This window comes from Dromiciops gliroides, chromosome 3, assembly GCF_019393635.1.
Source record: "Dromiciops gliroides isolate mDroGli1 chromosome 3, mDroGli1.pri, whole genome shotgun sequence".
In the NCBI taxonomy this organism is placed as follows: Eukaryota; Metazoa; Chordata; class Mammalia; order Microbiotheria; family Microbiotheriidae; genus Dromiciops; species Dromiciops gliroides.
Genome location: NC_057863.1, coordinates 647515800 through 647536931, shown reverse-complemented (window position 1 = coordinate 647536931; position 21132 = coordinate 647515800).

The following is a 21132-nucleotide window of genomic DNA, read 5'->3' as shown; positions in this document are numbered from 1 at the left end:
GGGGTGGTGGACTGAGGCCCAGGCCTCACAGCCCCCAGCCCTGGGAGGGTATTTTTAGAGGTGCTGGAGGCTTTCTCGGCTCTCCTCCTGTGGGGACAGGGAGGCCAGGACCTCAGCGGGGGCAGGTGTGGCTGGGGGAAGGAGGGGGAGCCCGCAGGCACGTGGGGGTCTAATTATAACCAGCTGCTGCCTAGACCTTACATGGACAGCAGCCTGCTCCTTTGGTCGGACTGCCCCCTCCCCACAGCAGACTCCCCTGCGGGGGGCTCGCAGGCAGACAAAGGGATGAGAGCTTGGGTTCTCCTTCTCCAGTGTTTCCATGGCTCCTCTCCTGCCCACACCTGCCTGTCCAGCCGGCCCCAAGCCCCATCTGAAGTACGGCACCCCACCTCCCCTCCAGTCCTGGGCCCCCTGCTCTATGCCCCCCTGGACCCCCACAAATGCCTGAAAGTTCCAGGTCCTCTGTCTGCATCACCCCCCCCCATTCCCTTCATAATGCCTCCAGTGGGAATTACACTATTGGGAGTGGGGTGCATGGCTGTAGATGTGAGTTCAGTCCCCAACCCTGTTTTGCTTGAGACCTTTCCCTTCCACACTCCAAATGCCCGTTGCCTTCTCCAGAAGACAGGTGGATTGGCTCCTCCCCTCATCTCTGAATGGGCCCTGGGTGTCCCCCTCCATATTCGACCCCCCACCCTACCCCCATGCTCAGGCCCTGCCTCCCTTCCCTCTCCCCTGGGACTGGCCTTATAGGGTCTGCTTCTTCCCCAAGGAGGAGACACCTCGTATATCATAGGAAAGGAAAGAAGGGAGCTTGGGGGGAGGGGGGCAAAGGAGAGTTGTGAAGGCCCATCTTTCATCATCCGCCACTGCCTGTCAAGGACCAATCCCTGAGACTCAGCAGGGCAGCTGCTCTGAAAGCAGCTGCTCACTCAGGATGTGATTCCACAGCGGCACCTGCAGGCAGGAGCAGGGATCTGCTTGGGGTAGGGGTGATGGCATGTGATCTAACGATTCTCTCAACTACGAGAGAAGCCTAGAATGTCAAAGCATTTTAGGATACAAATTAGGGAAGTAGACTTCCCATGCTCCCATTTATTAGTTCATCACCTCAGGGGGCAGCTAGGTGGTGCAGTGGATAAAGCACTGGCCCTGGATTCAGGAGTACCTGAATTCAAATCTGGCCTCAGACACTTGACACTTACTAGCTGTGTGACTCTGAGCAAGTCACTTAACCCTCTTTTCCCCGCCAAAAAACAAGAGAGTTCAACACCTCTACTCCTGATACTCTGGGACCATTTCTCTAAGGTTTGGCTCCTCTCTAAGGTTTCCCCAAAAGGGGAAAAAGCAAAACAGGTATTCAATGTAAAAATATGAGTTGGGTACAGAGCAGGCAATCTGTCCCTACCTATGAAAGCCACGATAAGCATAAAAGCATCATAGCATCATGACAGAATGACCAGAACAGAATTCAGCCGCTCACTTATTTTTTTGCTTAATATTCTTTTATGTACTTAAACTTTCTTTGTGTTTTTTCTTTCATTTCCCCATTGTACTGTCACTCTTCTAATTCAGGCTCTGATTACTTTTTCTTTTTTTCTTTTTGCAGGGCAATGAGGGTTAAGTGACTTGCCCAGGGTCACACAGCTAGTAAGTGTTAAGTGTCTGAGGTCATATTTGAACTCAGGTCCTCTTGAACCCAGGGCTGGTGCTTTCTACACTGTGCAACCTAGCTGCCCCCAGCTGCTCACTTATTACTACCAGGACAATAAGTCAGTTAATCAACAAGTCTTATTATTATTATTATTATTATTAAGCATTCGCTCTGTGTCAGGCATGGTGCTAAACATTGAGGATACAGAGAAGGGAAGAAAACAGTCCTTACTTTCAAGGAGCTTACATTCTAAGAGGGAGACAATGTATAAAAATGATGAATGTATAGATATATACAGAGAAAGCAGTAAAATATTACTTTGCTGTAAGAAATGTCAGATATGAAAAATATGGAGAAACATAGGAAGATTTACATTAACTGATGCGAGGTAAAGTTAGAATAGCTAGAAGAACTATATACATAATGACTATAACAATGTAAATGTAAATAGGCAGAATACAATTTAAAAAATGTTGCCATTCTGGAGAGCAATTTGGCAGGATGCCCAAAGGGCTATCAAACTGTGCATACCCTTTCAGCCAGCAATACCACTGATAGGTTTATATCCCAAAGACATCCCCCCAAAAAGAGAAAAAGACCTATTTGTACAGAAAAATTTATAGCAGCTCTTTTTGTGGTGGCTAAGAATTGGAAATCAAAGGAATGCCCTTCGATTGGGAATGGCTGAACAAGCTATGGTATATGATGGAATATTATTGTGCTATAAGAAATGACAAGCAGGATGATTTGAGAAAAGCCTAGAAAAACTTGTATGAACTGATATATAGTGATATGAGCAGAACCAAGAGAATACTGTTTAAAGTAATAGCAATATTATTTGGTGAAGAACTACGGATGACTTAATTATTTTCAGCAATACAATGACCAAAGGATTAATGATGAAGCATACTATTCACCTCCAAAGAAAGAACTGATATGGGGGGTGGAGCCAAGATGGCAGAGAAAAGGACTGATATTGACTGAACACTGACTAAAGCATGCTATTTTTCATGCTATTTTTATTTCCTTCATTTTTTCTTTTGAGTTCTTATACAAAATGACTAATATTGTAATGTTTTACATAATTGCACATGTATAATCTATATCTGAATGCTTATTTCCTCAGGGAGGGGGGAGAAGAGGAGGAAGGGAAGGAGGGATAGAATTTGAACTCAAACTTTAAATAATAATGTTTATTATCCCTCCAAAATAAAAATAAAAATCTACAAGGAACTGAAAAAAATGAATGTTGCAAAATTACAAAGAACAAGCTTGGCCCCAAAGTTGAAATATGAGAAGATGCCTTCTTCCATTCCTTTATAGAGGAAGACAGTCCACATGTATGTAATATCGCATCCATTTTAACATTTCCCTGCTATGTATTGATCAGTTTTGCTGATTTTTTTCTCTCCTAGATATTTTTTGGGGGGAGTGGGGCAATGAGGGCTAAGTGACTTGCTAGTAAGTGTCAAGTGTCTGAGGTCGATTTGAACTCAGGTCCTCCTGAATCCATGGCCCAGTGCTTTATCCTCTATACCCACCTAGCTGCCCGTGATCTTTTTCTTTAAAAAATAAATTCTTTGTTATACGGAATGGTCTCTGGGGAAGGAGAGGAGAAGGATGTAGGGGGAGAAATTTAGGTAACATAAAAACAAAAAATAGAAATAAAATTAATTTTTTTAGAAGACTAGATATAGAGTAGTTGGAATACAATTGCAGGGTTGATCAGTACCAGATCTCAAATTACACTGCAAAGCTATAGTCATTAAAACCCTTTGGTAAAAGTTTTTTTAAAAGAGAGAGGCCAATTTGGGGCAGCTAGGTGGTACAGTGGATAAAGCACCGGCCCTGGATTCAGGAGGACCTGAGTTCAAATCCGGTCTCAGACACTTGACACTTAACTAGCTGTGTGACCCCGGGCAAGTCACTTAACCCTCCTTGCCCTGCCAAAAAGAGAGAGGCCAGTTAGTGGAACAGATTAGGTACCCAACTTTCAAAAGCAAACATAATAGCCTATATGGTTTGATAAACCAAAAGACTCCAGTGACTAGAGGAAGGACTCACTATTTGGCAAAAACTGCTAGGAAAACTGGACAATAGTTTTGAGACAAAATTAGACTTAGACCAACACCTCACACCATTCACCAAGGAAAGCTACTAGAGAGGCACTAGGTAGTGAGTGCAGTAGATAAAGCACTGGCCTTGGATTCAGGAGGACCTGAGTTCAAATCCAGCCTCAGACACTTGACACTTAACTAGCTGTGTGACCCTGGGCAAATCTCTTAACCCTCATTGCCCTGAAAAAACAACAACAACAATAACAAATTAGAGGAGCAAGAAGGAAATTACCTTTGAGATCTTAATTAAGAAATTACCTTTCAGATTTATGAGAAGGGGCTAGACAAAGGATAGAGATAAATTGGACCAATTTTGATTATATAAAATTTAAAAGTTTTTGCACAAACAAATTGAATGTGGTAAAAATTAGAGGGGAAAAAGGTAACAGGAGGGAAAAAATCTTTGCAACAAGGTTCTCCCAGAAAGTCTTCCTTTTCTATGGTAAGACCTTTATGAACTGATACAAGAAAGAGGAGAACTAGGAAATGATTTAAATTTATGACTAAGAGCCATTCCCAATAAATAAATGGACAAAGGTATGAAGTGGCAGTTTTCAAAGGAAGAAATCCAAGCTATTGACAATCATGAAAAAATGCTCTAAGTTTTAAAAAAGTATTTATTAAGCACCTACTGTGTGTGAGGCACTGTGCTAAGTCTGGGAATACAAAGAAAGGCAAAAGACAGACTCAGCTCTCAGGGAGCTGACAGACTAATGGGGAGATAGACAATTATGTACAAAGAAGATACATCCAGGATAAATTGTATATCATCTCAGAGGGAAGGCACCAAGGTTAAGGAGGACTGGGAAGGGCTTCTTGTACAAGATAGTACTTGAAGAAAGCCAGGAGTTGGAAATGAAGAGAGAGAGATCTAGTTCCAGGCATGGAGGACAGCCAGTGCTAATGCCTGGAGTCAGGATGGGGTGCCATTTTTGAGTAACAGCAAAAAGGTCAATGTCACTGGAATGTAAAGTATGTGAGGGTGATTAAAGAGCAAGAAGACTGGGAAGTTAGGAGCTGGTTAGATTGTGAAGGACTTTGAATACCAAACAAGAGGATTTTATTTTGGATGCTGGAGTTAGTAGTAGGGAGCCACTGAAATTTATTGAATAAGTGAGATCTGCACTTTGCCAGAAGATCAGTTTGCCAGCTGAATGCATGATGAACTGGAGTAGGGAGAGTCTTGAGGCAGGGAGACTGACTACTATTAAAGAAATTTGAGGTTCTATCTAACACCTAACAGATTGACAAGTTTGACCAAAGAGAAAAAGGACAAATGTTAAAGGGACCGTAAGGAAATACCTGCTACATACACTGTTGGTGGAGCTATCAACGAATCAATCAATAAACACTTATTAAGTCTCTACTATGTGCTGCCCACTGTGCTAAGCCTTGGAGATACAAAAAGAGGCTATAGATAGTCCCTACCCTCAGGAGCTATAATCTAATGTGGGAGGAGGACAGAATGCAGTAACTGTGTAGAAACAAGCTATATATGGGGAAAAATTGAAAGTAATTAACAGAGGGATAGCACTAGGATTAAGAAGTGTTGGTCTATCCATTTCTGGAGAGCAATTTGGAACTATACCTCCCCAAATTCACTGACTTGTGTATCACCTTTAAGCCAGATATACCAATACTATGTTCATACTCCCAAGAAATCAGAGGAAAAAGGACCTGTATGTATGAAAAATATTATAGCAGCTCATTTCAGGTAGCCAAAAGTTGGAAATGAAGGGGAGTGTGCTCTTATTGGGGAATGGCCTAAACAAATGGTGTATATAGATGTCATAGGATATTATTGTGCCTAAAGAAATGATGAAATGAACAATTTCAGAGCAAAATGGGAAGAGCTTTATGGACTGATGCAGGAAAAGAAGAGCAGACCTAGGAAAACAATTTATACAATAACAGCAGTATAGGAAAAGACAACAACTTTGAAAGATTTTAGAACTGTGATCAATGTAATGATAAACCAAGAAAATAAAAAGGAAACACTCCACTAACCTCCTGACAGAGAATCAATGAACTTAAAATGCAGAGACATATGTTTTAAAGACCCACATGGCTAATGTTGTTTTGCTGAACCATGTAGCTATGTATTGGGGAATATGTATCATTTTCTTTGGTTTCTCTAATTTGCTATGTTGGGGAGGGTAGTAGAAGGGATGTTAATTTTTCTTTTTTTTTCTTCATTTTTGGGGGGGTTTGTGTTGGGTGTTTGGGGGGGGGCAGGGCAATGAAGGTTAAGTGACTGCCCAGGTCACACAACTAGTAAGTGTCAAATGTCTGAGGCTGGATTTGAACTCAGGTCCTCCTGAATCCAGGGCCAGTGCTTTATCCACTGCACCACCTAGCTGTCTCAGGGATAAGTTAATTTTTAAAATTCTTGCTTCTAGGTGTCATAGTGGACTGTGTGATTCTGGACAAGTCACTTAAACTCTGCCTCAGTTTCCTTAACTGGAAAAAAATAATAACACTTATCTTGTAGAGTTGTTGTGAGGTTCAAATGAGGTAATATTTGTAAAGTGTTCAGCACAAATGTCTGGAATATAGTTAAGTGCCTTAATAAATACTTGTTAAATAAATAACTTGTTTCCCTTTCTTCCTTCCTTGAAAAAATTTTCAAATAAAAAAACTTTAAAAAAAGATAAAATTATATCAGAGGGAAGGAAGTCATAGAGGGGGAAGGAGGATTAGAGAAACAAGCTTGGAAAGAGCTCTTCCAGAAGGTGGGATTTGAAATAATGTCTTGAGCAAAAGTCAAGAGAGGAGAGCATTCTGGTATGAGAAACAAAAGGTGAAAGGCCAAGAGGTTGGAATTGAGCATGTGTTTAAGGGGACAGCAAGTTGGTGAGTGGAGGCTGGGATCACAAAAGTGCTCGAAGGAGAGCAAGCACAGGAAGACTGGAAAGGTAGGGAGGAGTCAGAAGAGCCAAACAAAGGATTTTATATTTGGTCCTGGAGGTTTGTTTGAGTAGGTGAGAGGTGGGGAGGTGATGTGGTCCTACCTGCGCTTTTGGGAGAGGTTGGGAAGGTGGAGTTGGAAAGAGGTATAGTGTGTTCCCTTTTTTTCTCTTTCCATTCTCCCAGAGAGTGCAGGTGCCATTCCCATCCACCAGGAGAGACCTTTGGGAGTCCTCCCTCTGGTCATGTGTAATTCATCTGCTGAAAACCGCTGGAGTTAATTGAGTTGTTGTTATTTCTCCTTCTTTCTTGAAGAAGGGCGATGTCATGACTTGCACTGAATTGGGTTTAAGGGAGGGCTATGCAAGGTCACCAACTTCATTCTCTCCTCAGAACCATTTGGTCCAGTGGCAAGATATACGTCAGGGCGACTGGAGATGGACCCAGATGTTAAGGCAATTGGGGTAAGTGACTTGCCCAGGGTCACACAGCCTTGTAAAGCAAGATTTGAACTCGGGTCCTCTTAACTCTGGGGCCGAGTGCTCTATGCACTTCGCCACCTGGCTGCCCCAGTTAATTGAGTAGGTAAGAGGTGGAGAGGCGATGTGGGACCACCTGCGCTTTAGAAAAAACCACTTTGGCAGCTGAGTGGAGAAAGGATTGGCGCACAGACATCTGGAAAGCGGACATTCAAGCCTCATTTGGAACGAGACCAAGGGTGCTAATTAGCTACTTTACATTTCACCTTGGCAATGGCATTGTTCTGATCAGTAGCACTGTTTGGTCTTTTTGGTGACCTTTCCCCAGTGCCAAGCTGTCTTTGGCAGTGGATCCTCAAAATGTGCCACTGCTATGGCAACCACCAGCTCTTGTTGTCAGACGGCCCCTGCCTACCCACACCTCACCCCTCAACTGCAGACCGAGGACAGGAGAGGAAACCCGAGGAGGGAGACAAAGGCAGGCAGCAATCCCAGGTTCAGGGTCATCTGGTTAAGTCCCTCTGCCCCAGAAGCCCTAGGGGGGAAGATTGCTGTGACTCCAGGAGGAGGCACTCTCAATCTCTCCTCATGCCTCGAAGGGGTTTTTACCTTATCATGTCAAGGGCTGGGGTCCATAAGAGCCTAGCTAGAAACTGACTCCTCTTTTATTTTTTTATTTTTGGAGGTAATTGTGGTTAAGTGACTTGCCCAGGGTTACACAGCTAGAAAGTGTCTGAGGCTGGATTGAAACTCAGGTCCTCCTGACTCTCCTCTTTTAAAAAAAGAGGTCCCCAGGGTCCTCATCTTCTGTCTCAGCAGCCAATATGCTTTCAGCAGATGAGTTATACTTGACCAGAGGGAGGTCTCCCAAAGGTTCCTCCCTGGTGGATGGGCACTCTCTGGGGGAATAGAAAGACCAACTCCACCTTCTCAAATCCGATTGTCTTTCTTTGATGCTATGTTGTCTTTCTAAAGAAATTAACTGGATCATTTTAGATACCATCTTATGAAATATGATGAGTATTTCTGGAATACCTGTTCTATCCACTGCAACACCTAACTTCTCCTTTCCTCATTACTTTTGAGGGCACCACCATCCTCCTGGTCTCTCAGGGTTCACAACATAGATGCTATCCTTGACTTTTCACTATCTCTCCCCTACCAAATTCAATATGGTGCCAAGGACTGTCAATTTCACCTCTGCAGCATCTCTTGTTAATTTCACCTCTGCAGCATCTCTCCAATGCACCCCCTTCTCTCCTCTGTCACTGCCCCCACCCTGGTTCATCCCTTAGATCTTTTTTTCTTTCTTTACTTGCAGGGCAATGAGGGTTAAGTGACTTGTCCAGGGTCACACAACTAGTAAGTGTCAAGTGTCTGAGGTCGAATTTGAACTCAGGTCCTCCTGAATCCAAGGCTAGTGCTCTATCCACTGCACCATCTAGCTGCCCCCATCCCTTACCTCTTACCTGGACTGTTGCTAGTGGGTCTGCCTTCCTCAGGTCTCCCCCACCCTCCATTCAGCCACTAAGATGATCTTCCTAAAGATTATATTTAACCATGACACCTCCCTACTCAATCAACTCCTTTGGTGCCCTGTCACCTCCAGGATCAACTATAAAATCCTCTGTTTGGTTTTTAAGGCTTTTCATAACCTTGACCTCTTCCTACCTTTCAAATCCTCTTACATTTTACTCTCCATGTAGTCCATGATGTACTAACACCGACCTCCTTGCTATTCCTCAGACATAACTCCCCATTTCTCTACTCTTCACCTTTCCCCTGGCTATCTCCCACGTCTCTGATGCTCTCCCTTCTCACTTCTCTGCCTCTTCCTTGGCTTCCTCAGTCAGCTCAATCTCACTTTCTACGAAAGGTCTTTTCTGCTCCCCCCTACTGCTATCTCTACCTGAGAGGGACCTACCTTTCAATGTGCATATTATCTTCCCCATTAGACTTTCAGCTCCTTGAAGGTAGAGACTATTTTTGCCTCTTTGTATCCTCAGCACTTAGCACAGTGCCTAGCACAAGGAAGCATTTGTTGACAAAGACCCTTCTCAGTCTTGATCCTATAATTGATCAATCCAACCATATAGTATTATCTCCTCTTGAAACCCCTGGCTCCCTGTGCTCTTGGCAGGGACATCTTACCCGAACCTAAGAACACTCTCAACATCTACCTTCTCCATTCCTACTCAAGCTCCTACAGAATGTAGTTGGGTTAACTGGATCCATTACAGATTTATCTTCTCTAATCTCAGTTGATGTTTGACTACTGCTCAGAAATCCTCTTATTTGTCCTTGATTGACTACCACGTTCTCAAATGTAATTATTTCAAACCCTCTAACATCTCAGACTTTCTGCACCCCGCTCTCTGCAGAGGACCTCAGCTCCTACTTTACTGAAGAAATACAAACCGTTCCTCGGGAGTTCCCTTTCTCCTCTACTCGGCACCTCAAATTCCTCTTCCATCGTTCCCTCATTTACTCCTCCTTTGCCTCTTCTCTTTCTTCTCCCCTTCAATCCATCCCAGATCTGCCCTTCAACTCAGAGACTCTTTGTCCAGCAGAGGGCAGTGTGAGTCAGAGACCCGTCAGGCATAATCAGACCCAGAGCCCTAACCACTGAATTTAGGCTGATCAGGTTCAATCTTTGGGGCTACTCTTTGGTTGTCTGCTTGACCCTCAGATTATATCTTGTGTCTAGGTGTCCAGGGATGGAGGCAAAAGGGCCCTCATGCCTGAGCAGCACTCAAGCTCACAAGGATGAATATAGGATAGCTTTAATTTCAACCCCAGAAAATGTGTGCCTCCCTTAGAGTGGTTATCATTGACACCATTGTAGACATTGTGTCTGCTGGGCTACCTCCAGTGCTTTTTGGCTTTGCATCAGTTCATAAAAGTCTTCCTGTGATCTTCTGAAACCCTCACATTTGTCTGTTCTCCAGACCACAATTGGTACTGTTCATTCCCTAATCAATGGACGTTCATTTCCACCCCCCCCCAGTTTTTATAACCAGAAAAAGTGTTTCTACCCATATTTTGGTGTATACAACATGACCTCTCTTTCTGTCTTTGACCTTCTTGGGGTATATACTCAGTAGTGGGGTCATTGTTTCAGAGTATAAACATTTTAGTGAGGGGGTAGCGGGGAATAATTCCAAATTGTTTTCTGAACAGTTAGACCAACCTACAACTATACCACTAGTATATCTAGTGTACCAACACACCAACAGAGTATCAGTGCCACTGTCTTCCCACAGACCCTCTATTATTAACAATTTCCATCTTTTATCATCTTCACCAATTTGATGGGAGTGAGGTGAGTCTTCTGAGTTCTTTCAATTTTCATTTCCTTTATTATTCCTTATTTTGAGCATTTTTCCTATGTTTATTTTTTTATTTTTAAAATTTTTTTATTTTATTTTATTTCATTTTTTTAGTGAGGCAATTGGGATTAAGTGACTTGCCCAGGGTCACACAGCTAGTAAGTGTTAAGTGTCTGAGGCCGGATTTGAACCCAGGTACTCCTGACTCCAGGGCCGGTGCTCTATCCACTGCACCACCTAGCTGCCCCTTTTCCTATGTTTATTGATTGTTTGCGATTCTCCCTCTGAGAACTGTTAATGTCTTTTGACCACTTACCTATGTTGGGGGATGACTTACTAATATCTTACTATGTATGTCAAATGCTTAATATAGCTTCAATGGCAAACTTTTGCCAGAGACATTTAATGTAAATAATTTTCCCACTTGACAATTTTTCTTTTTATGCTAGTTGCATTAATTTTGTTTTGCAAAAACTTTTACATTACATGTAGTCAAAGTTTCCTGTTTTGTCTTTAATGACCTCCTCTATCTTTTGTTTAGTTGTGAATTCTCCCTCTAATTATAGATTTAAAATGTGTCTCTTTCCATTCTCCTCTAATTTTTTGGTAATGCATTCTTTCACATTTAAGTAACTTTTTTTTTTTTGGTGAGGCAATTGGGGTTAAGTGACTTGCCCAGGGTCACACAGCTAGTAAATGTTAAGTGTCTGAGGCTGGATTTGAACTCAGGTCCTCCTGACTCCAGGGCTGGTGCTCTATCCACTGTGCCACCTAGCTGCCCCTAGATCACTTTTTCAAAGAGCTTCTTGTACAAGTATATGATGCTAGTCTGAACCTATATTTTACAAAACCATTTTCCTATTTTCCAACCAGATTTTTGTTAAATAGGGAGGCCTTCCCTGAGTAGTTTGTTTTCTGGAGTTTATTGAACATTGAGATTCCATGTTTGTTTGTGGGTAGTGCTTACCTATTTGTTACTCTGATTTACTTTTCTATTTTTAAACCACGTTCCAAAGGAGTAAAAGACTTTTTTTTTTTGGTGAGGCAATTGGGGTTAAGTGACTTTCCCAGGGTCACATAGCTAGTAAGTGTCAAGTATCTGAGGCCAGATTTGAACTTAGGTCCTCCTGACTCTAGGACCAGTGCTCTATCCACTGTGCCACCTAGCTGCCTGAGTAAAAGACTTCTTTTTTTCTTTCTTTCTTTTTTTTTTTAGTGAGGCAATTGGGGTTAAGTGACTTGCCCATGGTCACACAGCTAGTAAGTGTTAAGTGTCTGAGGCTGGATTTGAACTCAGGTCCTCCTGACTCCAGGGCTGGTGCTCTATCCACTGTGCCACCTAGCTGCCCCAGTAAAAAACTTTTTAACCAAGTACAGAAATAGTTTTAATGATTACAGCCATATAGTTGGAGATCTGGTAATTCTGGGCCCCCTTTATTCCTACTGTTTATCATCATTTTCCTCAAGATTCTGAACGTTTTGTTCATCCAAATCATGTTATTTTTATTTTGTCTAGTTCAATAAAGTAAGTACATAGTATTTAGATTGGTATAGCCCCCAATTTCTGTGTTTGTTTAGCAGCTATGCTGAGAGGCCAGCACTCTTTTTTTTTTTTTTTTTTTTGCAGGGCAATGGGGTTAAGTGACTTGCCCAGGGTCACACAGCTGGTAAGTGTCAAGTGTCTGAGGTCAGATTTGAACTCAGGTCCTCCTGAATCCAGGACTGGTGCTTTATCCACTGCGCCACCTAGCCGCCCCGCCAGCACTCTTAAGAACAATGTTATGCCAAGATGGAAAAGGATGTGTTCAGGTGTGCCAGTCTCTAAACACCCCTTTGTAAGTGAACTAATGTGTCTCTCTCCTGCTGTGCTGGTAAGACAGTCATTAATTGGACTTAGCTATGGGCACCCCAGAGAGACACTGGAGAGTAGTGACCATTTGCAAATTGGTGTTGATAATGTTTAATAGCTGATCCAATTCATAATCTGGTTAATTAAATTCATTTTGCTCTGATTTCATTAATCATCTTTTTGGATCTGGTTCAGAGACAATGGATAATGGTTTAAAGATATAGCTAGCTAGCTAGCTAGCTAGCTAGCTAGATGGATGGATGGATGGATAGATAGGGATATATATATATATATATATATATATATACACAAGAAATTTACTAATGCTTTTTGGATCTGGTTCAGAGACAATAGGTAATAGTTTAAAGATATAGATGATAGATAGATAGATGGATGAATGGATGGATGGATAGACAGATTGGGATAGATATACACAAAAAATTTATTAATGTTTTTGGTTTTTAAAGCATAGTCATTCCTAGATATACCCACCACTACCACCACCACCAAATGAGCCCTTTTTTGTAACAAAAACAGTGAAGCAAAATCCTATGACACAATGGCCCCTGTCTGAACATGTATGTACCATTCTCAGTCTGTTATTCCCCACCCTTCTACTGAAGGAAGGAAATGCTTCCAATCCCCTTCTCTGGGACCAAATTTAGTTAGTAAAATTATTCAGGATATAGTTATATTTGACTGTTCTTTTTGTCCGCATTATTTTGGTTATTACATATATTGTTCTCTAGGTTCTGCTTATTTTTTTTCCTGTATCAGTTCATATAAAGCTTCCCATGTTTCTTTAAATTTCTCATAGTCATAATTTCTTGGAAGCTTTGAATTTAAATATGATGACCCAGGAGGACCACAAATCTGGGAATAGCTAAGAAAGGTACCATATGGTGGCGGTGATAGGGTACTACATTTGTGGGGGCTCATTTAAGTTTTACTAATATTATTCTTTGATTGATTAAGCCTGTTACCTGCTCCAGTATCACAGGGATTGGACCCGTTAAGGATTTTTTCCTTTCTGATTTTTAAAAATATTCTTTCCAGCTATAATTTGACAGAAACATTTTTCAGTGAAACTCTTACTTGGCAGGCCAGCTGATTTAAGTGATTGTTCAACTCTTTTGTGTTGAAGCATCATTAAAATTTTGTCATTTATTGCTGAAGTGACGTTATTGAATTGTTTGAGTGCATTGCCTTCTTGAGTGCTGGGCTGAGTAGTTTCTAGCACTCTGCTGAACATTGAAGAACTAGGGCATAGAAGTAGGTCTAGCTGTTTCTCATGTACTAACCTGTTGACTGTGATGATCATGGTTATATGGCAAAGGTTTGACGCCATGATGGGAACACCTTGGAGGAGCTGTTTGGGAGCTAGTTATTCAACTGCCTCTTGCTGACTAAGATATGGTGAGAAAATTCAAAGCTCTCCTGGGCTAGAGAAAGATTGATGGAGAATGAGAGCCATTGTGGGCTGCTCATGACTCAGTGACAACCCCAACCTTGATTGAGAGTGACCTGGTATGGGCAACCAGTGACCCCCTGGCAATATTTAGTCATAGAGGACAAACTGGTGGCCTTTTAGCACTGTTAAAAGGAGCCCAATGTGAATAGTTATGGTCTTTTTCAAGGACCAAAGGGTTGGTTTTTCATGAAAGTGAATGGACGGGGGGGGGGGGGGGGGGGCGGCTAGGTGGCACAGTGGATAAAGCACCGGCCCTGGAGTCAGGAGGACCTGAGTTCAAATTCGGCCTCAGACACTTGACATTTACTAGCTGTGTGACCCTGAGCAAGTCACTTAACCCCCATTGCCCCACCAAAAAAAAAAAAAAGAACAAAGTGAATGGATGTACCTGATACTGATAGAACAATGGGGGCAGGCTCTCTGTTCCTCAGAGCTGATACCCATAGTAAAGAAATGAGAGAGGAAAGAGAGAGAGAGACGGGCAGCTAGATGGTGCAGTGGATAGAGCACCGGCCCCGGAGTCAGGAGGACCTGAGTTCAAATTCGGCCTCAGACACTTAACACTTACTGGCTGTGTGACCCTGGGCAAGTCACTTAACCCCAATTGCCTCACTAAAAAAAAGAAAAGAAGAAAAAAGAGAGAGAGAGAGAGAACAAACAAATCCAGCCCCATCTGGCTCTAGAACATCTCAGAAGTAGGCCAAGATGGAAAAAGAGGACACTTAAGTATAACAAAGGTCCTAATAAGGGGATTTAGGTAAAGTCTGCTGAAATACGGAAGAGTACCTTGTGTGATTATGCTCTATGTGAATGACTATGTGAGGACAAGGGTACTGGGACTAGAAGTGAAAGCAGTCACTAGCAGAGAGCCATCAAAGAGGCTGAGATGTATTTTTTTTTAACAGATAAAGAAATTGAAGCCAAGGAGATAAAGGAATTTGCCAAGGCTTTGTTTGTTTGTTTGTTTGCTTGTTTGTTTGTTTGCTTGTTTGTTTGTTTGTTTGCTTGTTTGCTTGTTTGTTTGCTTATTTGTTTGTTTGCTTGTTTGTTTGTTTGTTTGCTTGCTTGTTTGTTTGCTTGTTTGCTTGTTTGTTTGTTTGTTTGCTTGTTTGTTTGCTTGCTTGTTTGTTTGTTTGCTTGTTTGCTTGTTTGTTTGCTTGTTTGCTTGTTTGTTTGTTTGCTTGTTTGTTTGTTTGCTTGCTTGTTTGTTTGTTTGCTTGTTTGCTTGTTTGTTTGTTTGTTTGCTTGTTTGTTTGTTTGTTTGCTTGCTTGCTTGTTTGTTTGCTTGCTTGTTTGTTTCTAACCAGACCACCAATTGGTAAGGAACCAGATCTCCCAATGCAGATGGTGAATACCTATGCCCCCAATTTTCACAGTCACCTGGTGGCACTAAGAGATTGAGTGATTTCCCCAGGACCACAGAGGCACCATTTGTTGGAGTTAAAACTTGAAGCCAGATGCTCCTGACTTTCAGGCGGGTTCACTGTCCACCCGACCATGCTGTCTCACCTGAGTGGATGAGTAGGTACCTAGCATCACAGAATGTGAGAGCTGGAAGAGATGAACTCACGTCCAACCCATACATAAAAGGTATTCCTATTATAACTTACCCAAGAGAGGGCAGCTAGATGGTGCAGTGAATAAAGCACTGAGTTCAAATCCGACTGCAGACACTTGACACTAGCTGTGTTACCCTGGGCAAGTCACTTAACCCTCATTGCCTCACCAAAACAAAACAAAACAAAAAAACCAACAACTTTGGACTTATAACTTACTCAACAAATGGTCATCCAGCACTTTCCTGTAGACCTCAAGGAGGGACACCCTAACACCTCATGGGAAGGTCAGTCCCCTTCTGCACAACCCTAATGCTGACACAAAACCTAGATCGGCCTCTTTCCAATGTTCATCGATTGCTTCCAGTTCTGTCCTTTGGGGCCAGACAAAATGAGTCTACTCCATCCTTCACATGACATTCCTTCAAATACTTGACTGATATCACTCCTTCCCTCCCTTGCCCTGAGTCTTCTCCTAGCTAAATACCTCCAATTCTTTCAACTCATGCTCATGTGATGTGGACCCAAGGGTCCTTCACCGTCTTGGATCCCCTGCTCTGGATACTCTCCAGCTTATCAACACTGTTCTTGAGGCCTGATGTCCAAGTGCTGAGTGCAATGCATGCCGGGCACACTTAAGAGGAGAATTTACCTCTTTCTAGCCTCCCAGATGCTGAAGGGAAATCAACCAATGCCTGGAAACAGATGGAACCAGGGATGGTGGTCCACCAAGTCCCAAAGAATTTAATTCCTGTCCCGGAACCTCTCTTGAGAGTTTGGACATCAGTCAAGACTGATCATGACAAGGGTACTCTCTCTCTCCTCTCTCGTCAATCAAGACTGAAGATGTGGCCTGTCCTACCCTGATGGACAGCAGGCTCCAGATGACCGCTGGGTTCTAGCTATTTTATGAAGGACAATTGAATTACTCCTCTCTGCATCCTAGACAGGGGCAGGGCCTCTGTGGAAAGAGGGTGGATAACTCATACTCGGGCTCTATCAGCAAGGGCTCCCTAAGGAAGCTGTGGCCGGGGCAGCTAGGTGGTACAGTGGATAAAGCACCAGCCCTGGATTCAGGAGGACCTGAGTTCAAATCTGGCCTCAGACACTTGACACTGTAACGATTGGAATAACGCCACCTGCTGGATACTTACTGTAGAAGAGTTCTGCCCATGAAGGGAAGGTCTTTGAGGGCAAGACCAGGAGTCAGGAAGTGACGCGGGCTAGTGGGAGGAGGAAGGAAGAGACTGGCGCTCAGTCTCGGGCTTTTTCCTTTGGACTCTGGTGGAGAGCGGAGCTAGAAATGTGCTCTCCCTTTAATAGATAGGAATCTAGGCCTTTCTCTCTCTTTACCAAATTCTTATTCTCCCTAATAAATGCTTAAAAGTCTAACTCTTGCTAAAGCTTATAATTTATTGGCGACCACTCATTAGATATTTTAGACAGTTTAGCTAGAATTTTAACCCTTAACAACACTTACTAGCTGTGTGACCCTGGGCAAGTCACTTAACCCTCATTGCCCTGCCAAAAAAAAAAAAAAAAAAAAGGAAGCCATGGCCTTCAGCAGGAAGATGGACTCTATGGCCTGGTTACAAGAGATGCAAACCTTTCTTTCCTTCCTCAAACCTGCGACACTTGTTCATTGTTGTCTTAGTTGTTTGCGGCACCGAGAGGTTGTCAGTCAGTTAATAAACATTTATTAAGTGCTTGTTGCATGCCAGGCACTGCATTAAATGCTAGTGATACAGGGAAAGGCAAGACAATCCCTTCTGTCAAGGAACTCACACTGTAACAGGTGGCACAACATGCCAACGAGTATATTCTAGTCAATGAGCAGGTGAGGGGGTAAATTAGAGACCGCCAAAAGAGGGAAGGTACTAGCATTCAGTGAGTTGCCTAGGGTCACACAGCCAAGATATATTGGAGGTGAGACTTGAACCCAGACCCAAGTCATGCTTTTGACAAAATATTAGAAGACCCCCTGTTTTCCAAAGCTAAGGATCAGCAAGCAAGTTTTGTGCTGAGCTTGGCAGGACGACAATCCTTTGTACCCAACCTCTGGAGGGTCTCACCCTCTGAAAAAATCACATAATTCCAAGTGTTATCTGAGCTGGACAAGCACTGGACAAAGAAAGTCCAGCAATGAGTCAAACGCGTCACATTCTTGCTGTTACCCCTTGTTGTCAGAGCTATAGCTCACTGCGAAGCTGTGAATGTAAGTACTGAGATCTCCCCACACTGCCTCAGGCCTCCCCACTAGGGGTGGGGCCCCAGCCCATGTGTCCTTGCTTGCAAGTCATTTCTCTCACTCTGAAAATAAAACTTCTCTTTGATTCCTGACTCTCTTGTCTCTAGCCTGCTCTGTTTGGCTCCAGCCATTCACAAGTTAGAGGCTGGTTCTGCCCAGTTGACACTTTCTATCTTATACCCTACGCTGCCTCTCACTGGAAAGAATATAGGCCAAGAAATGGGGGAAGGGCCTTTGGGATCAATGACCCCACACCAGAAGAAATTTCAGAGGCCAATTAGTTCAATCTCCTCATTTTATATATGAATGGTTTGAAGCTCAGGAAAATGAGTGTTGGTGCCCAAGGTTGGCAGGTATTGATGAGATTTGAACCCAGGGTCCTAGGCTCCATAGTGGGTATTCTTTCTCCCCTCATCTATGAGTTCCTTCCTGCCTGACTGCAGACAGGCTGAGGTATTCTCTATCCTTAAAAAACCTTCACTCGATCCTGCTTAATCGCCCTACATCTCTCCTCCCTTTCACAAACAAGTGATTCCACTTCCTCACCTCCCACTCAACTCTCCATCCTTGGCAAGCTGGTTTGCCAATGCACAGGCTCAACCGAACTGCGTTCTCCAAGACTCCGGGCCATCTCATTATGCCTGAGTATGGTCAGCTTTTTCTCCTTGTTCATCTCTCTCCATCTTCCTGTGGCATTTGGACACTGTCGATTCCCCCACTGTCCTGGATGCTGTCTCCTCCCCTCTGCTTTTATGACACAGCTCTCTCCTGGTTCTCCTCCTCCCACCTGTCAGACAAGTCCTTAGCCTCCCTTTCTAGACAGTCATCCATGTCTGACCCTGGGCTGTGGGTGTACATTAAGGCTCTGTCCCTCTTCTATTTCCACACATGTCTTGGATGTGATTTCATGAGCTCTCATCTCTCTCCCTGGTGGCAAGGAAGGGAAAATAATTACTATAAGCCTCAAGGTGGGGAGAATATGGCTGCTTTTATGAAAAATCAACGAATACCTTTAAAAAATTATGTGTATATACATGATAAACTCCAAAATTTATTGAATCAGGCTATACAAGGTTTACTGAAAGCCAAGGGGTCTGGAGACTTTAAAAGTTTGGAAATTCCTAATGGAAATGACTCCCAAGTCTCTACATTCAGATTTCATCTTCCCCCTAATGCCAGTCTCACATCACCAACCTTCTGCTGGACATCTCTACCTTTGTTTCAAATTCAGAATATCCCCTCAAAATTCATTATTTTCCCCCTCAAACCCACTCCTCAACATCCTTCTTTCTTTTTTTTTTTTTTAAATTTTTGAAGGGCAATGAGGGTTAAGTGACTTGCCCAGGGTTACACAGCTAGTAAGTATCAAGTGTCTGAGACTGGATTTGAACTCAGGTCCTCCTGAATTCAGGGCCGGTGCTTTATCCACTGCACCTCCTAGATGCCCCTTATTTCTGTGGAAAAAGCACCAGCAACTTTCCAATCACCCAGGTTCAAAATCTCAGAATGGGACCAGTAAGACAACCAGATAGTTGCAATCTACTAACTTTTCCAACCTGAGAACCTCTGCACAAGAAATGCTTAATGTATAAAATAAGAAGGTGCTTAATCCATAAGATAAGAAGACTGAAACTCTAGAAATAAGGTAAAAAATGTCATGAATTAACAGAAAGTGTTAACACAGAGATTTCATTTCTTGTTCATAACTACAACTCCCAAAGTAGGTTCCAGTTCTCAGACTTGTGGCTCAAGGTCCTATTAAAGGAAACTTATATAGCAGTAACCCTACCCAAATCCCTCTGGCCCCACAAGAAGTAGCAGACATTGATTCTACCCAGCCACTTGAAGGAATACAAGACAGAACCAAGGCAGAAATCAAACCATGAGGATCAGAGTCACAGACTGGAGAGGAAGAGCCCATTGGGTGGAACAGAACCCCAAGTAAGGCCAGTCTTCTTCTTCTGAATGTCACTCAAGGCAAGGACCCTGGCCCTGCTGACTCTCACATCTCCCAGCTCAAGGAGCTACTGGGACTACCATGGGAGGTCTATGCAAGGGTGAGAAGCAAAGTGACTTAGATTGTCAAAGGTAAATGGAAAAGAGGGCAGCTGAAATACCCAAAGAGAAACTGAGAAAGATTGAATAAAATCTCAGCCCACAAGCAAATGAACCACCACTAGAGAAGATGATAAGTATGGAAGGAAGAATGAGTAAAGCTTCAAAAAGAAACCAAACTTCTTAGGACAAATATTATAATATGAAGGTAAATGCATCAATGTTACTTGATGAAAGAGTGACTCGCCATAAATCACGAGATAATAGCAAGAAATTCCAGAATAGTTCAAAAGAAAAATACAACTTTTAAAAGAGGAAATTATGAATGAATTTAGGACAGAAATCAAAGCTCCCAATGCAGAACTAAAAAACAAATATAGTAGAAAAAACTGACTAAACAATAAAGAATATTTCCAAAGAAATGGAAATTCTAAGAGTGAAAGAATAAAGAATTTGGAACACACAACAATACATGAAGTGAAGGGAAATTCCACAGAAAAGAAACAAAAGGAAATAACCCTGTAAAAGCCAAAATGACTGACTTTGAAGGTAAGCTGCATAGATATAATTTAAGGATCAAAAATCTCCCAGAAGAACATAAGAAATCAAACACTCTTGAATACCATCGTGTAGGGGAAAATGTAAGAAAAATGTCAAAACCTTGGAGTCATTTTTGAAGCTTTCCTTTCCCTTATCTCCCCATATTCAATCAACATTATAAGCTTTTGAGGGCAAGGAATGTCTTTTGCCTCTTTTTGTATCCCCTACAGTAAGCACAGTACCTAGTACATAGTAGGCATTAAAAAATGTTAATTGATTACTGAGTTTTGTCATTTCTCCCTTCACGATATCTTTCACGTCCATCCCGTTCTCTTCAGTCACATGACTACCACCCAAATTTGAGTTGTCATCACCTCTCATGGATTCCAGCAATAGCCTTCTTCTTGGTCTCCCTGCTTATAGTCTCTCCTCGTTACAATTATGTTCCACACAGCTGCCAAAATGATATTTCTGGGGCAGCTAGGTGACGCAGTGGATAGAGCACCGGCCCTGGATTCAGGAGGACCTGAGTTCAAATCCGACCTCAGAAACTTAACACTTACTAGCTGTGTGACCCTGGGCAAGTCACTTAACCCCAATTGCCTCACCAAAAAAACCCAAAAAGCAAAACCAAAACAAAATGATATTTCTACAACAGAAGCCCAACCATAGCATTCCCCTACTCATGGCTCTCTATCCTTTCTAGGATAAAATACAATTTCCTCTGTTTGGCCCTTAAAGTCCTTTGCAGTCTAGTTCTAGCTATCTCCCCAGACATTTCATTTCATGTACCTTCACATATTTGGATTCCTAACCAAACTGGCCTAATTGCTGTTTCCTGAATTTGCTATTTCAGCTCCCCTCTCCACATCTTTGCATAGGCTCTTCTGGTTCCCTGGAACATACTTCCTCATCATAAAACTCAGA